At 43.0% G+C, this 2,263-nt stretch overlaps 1 pseudogene; it reads left to right on the top strand.

Annotated features, from left to right (window-relative positions):
* The first annotated feature begins 358 nt into the window (after positions 1–358).
* LOC109680154 (wee1-like protein kinase 2 pseudogene) lies at positions 359–2,044 on the top strand (annotated as a pseudogene).
* The last annotated feature ends 219 nt before the right edge of the window (positions 2,045–2,263 follow it).

Here is a 2,263-nt window from a genome sequence, read left to right as displayed (position 1 = left end):
TTCTGTTGAGAGCAAAGCTAGTCCCCAGCAGGCCTGGAGAGGCAGGAATGACAAGTTATGAAATGTGAGGGGGAAAATGACCAACACCAAGGCTGTTGGATCTGTAAAAGAGAAACTTGTTCCTGGGTCCAGAATTTCAGCTGATAGCAATTTTTTTCTTTACTGGAAATCTATGGCCACTTTTTCCTATAACCTAGCTGTTATAAATAGTGCTTCAACAAACGTGGGATATGGACATCTCTGAGATATTGATTCCATTTCTTTGAACATATACTGGGAAAAAGGATAGTTGGATCATTTGATTCAGTGTTTCCTTCTGGGAGACTGCATTTCCAATGTTATAATCTCTTTCACCGAGATGGATGACAGAGGGGTTAACAAAGAGCCAAATCAGAAATTAAGCTTTTCCTTTCGTGAAGAAGAGATTGAGAATGAAGGGCAGAAGGAAACAAAAGCCAGTGGGGAGACCTAGAGCCAAACCCCAGAGAAGGGTGAGGCTCAGGTTGTAGCAACTCCCAGGACTCCCCTCTGGGATGTGTATGGATTCCATACCTCTCAGGAGAAAGACAAGGAAAGTTCAGATGCAATTCTGCAGATGCCAAAGTCAGAACCTCCCAAATGTCCTGCAACACCAGCACAACCAGACAGAAAGAAGCTACCACTCCATGACAACCCTTCCACTCCCAAAAACCTGGTGATCCAATCAGATATTTCTTCAACGGGAAAACTCATCTCCCAAAGCTCTAAACATTTGCGACTCACACCTGCTCCACTCATAGATGAAATGACCTCATTGTCTCTGGTCAATATTAATCCATTCACCCCAGAATCCTACAGAAAATTGTACCTTCAATCAAAGGGCAAGAGGAAAGCCCAAGGTGATCTTGAGGAAACTGGTGCAGAGGGAGGTAAATTAGAAGAAGTGTTGCCTGCCAAGAAAAGTGTTCTACGAGAAATTAACATGGCTTCCCGATATGAAAAAGAATTCTTGGAGGTAGAAAAAATTGGGGTTGGGGAATTTGGTACAGTCTACAAGTGCATTAAGAGGCTGGATGGATGTGTTTATGCAATAAAGCGCTCTACCTTTTCAGGATTATCAAATGAGAATTTGGCTTTACATGAAGTGTATGCTCATGCAGTGCTGGGGCATCACCCTCATGTGGTACGTTATTATTCCTCGTGGACAGAAGATGACCATGTGATTATTCAGAATGAATACTGCAACGGTGGGAGCTTGCAAGTTTCTATATCAGAAAATGCTAAGTCTGGCAATAATTTCCAAGAACCTAAACTCAAAGACATCCTTCTTCAGATTTCCCTAGGGCTTAAATACATCCACAATGCTGGCATGGTACACCTGGACGTCAAACCTAGTAACATCTTCATTTGTCATAAGATGCAAAGTGACTCTACTGGAGGCCCAGAAGAGGTTGAAAATGAAGCTGATTGGTTTCTGTCTGCCAGTGTGATATATAAAATTGGTGACCTGGGCCATGTGACATCAATAAGCAAACCCAAAGTAGAAGAAGAAGATAGTTGCTTCCTGGCTAATGAGATTTTACAAGAGGACTATTGACACCTTCCCAAAGCAGACATATTTGCCTGGGGATTAACAATTGCAGTGGCTGCAGGAGCAGAGTCATTACCTGCCAATGGTGATGAGTGGCACAATATCCGCAAGGGTAACTTTCCAGATATTCCCCAGAAACTCTCAGAAGACTTTTACAACTTGCTCAAGAACATGATCCACCCTAATCCAGAAGAGAGACCTTCTGCAACAGCTCTGGCCAGAAGTCAAGTTCTTCGGCCCTTCCTGGGGAAAACAGAGGAGCTCCAGCAGCAGCTGAACATGGAAAAGTTTAAGATAGCCACACTGGAAAGGGAACTGAGAGAAGTCCAGCAGGCCCGAGGCCCCCAGGTAGACATCCACCATGGTGACCCTGGGGTCTCTGGGACCCACAAAGAATCAACAAACACAAAACATCTGGTGGGGAAAAAGAGTAGGAAGTCCTCAAGTTTTACCTGTGGGGAATCTTCCCCATAAGAACTAATTTCACATCAGCCATAAAGCCTTTAAATACAGATGCAGATCTCTTAGAAAAACCCAAAGATTTCAAAAGTGACTCTAATTTAGCATCTATAGTCAAGATCATAAAGCTACTAAGGCTTCTTATTAGCAATGGTCTCAGGTACAATAATTGGTATCTATTTCTTCTGGTGTTACATTCCTAATGCCACCTACTGACAACTTACTTAATTCTCA

This window comes from Castor canadensis, chromosome 7 (assembly GCF_047511655.1).
Source record: "Castor canadensis chromosome 7, mCasCan1.hap1v2, whole genome shotgun sequence".
Lineage (NCBI taxonomy): Eukaryota > Metazoa > Chordata > Mammalia > Rodentia > Castoridae > Castor > Castor canadensis.
Note: the sequence above shows the minus strand (reverse complement) of the source record. Positions and strands in the feature narration are given on the sequence as shown.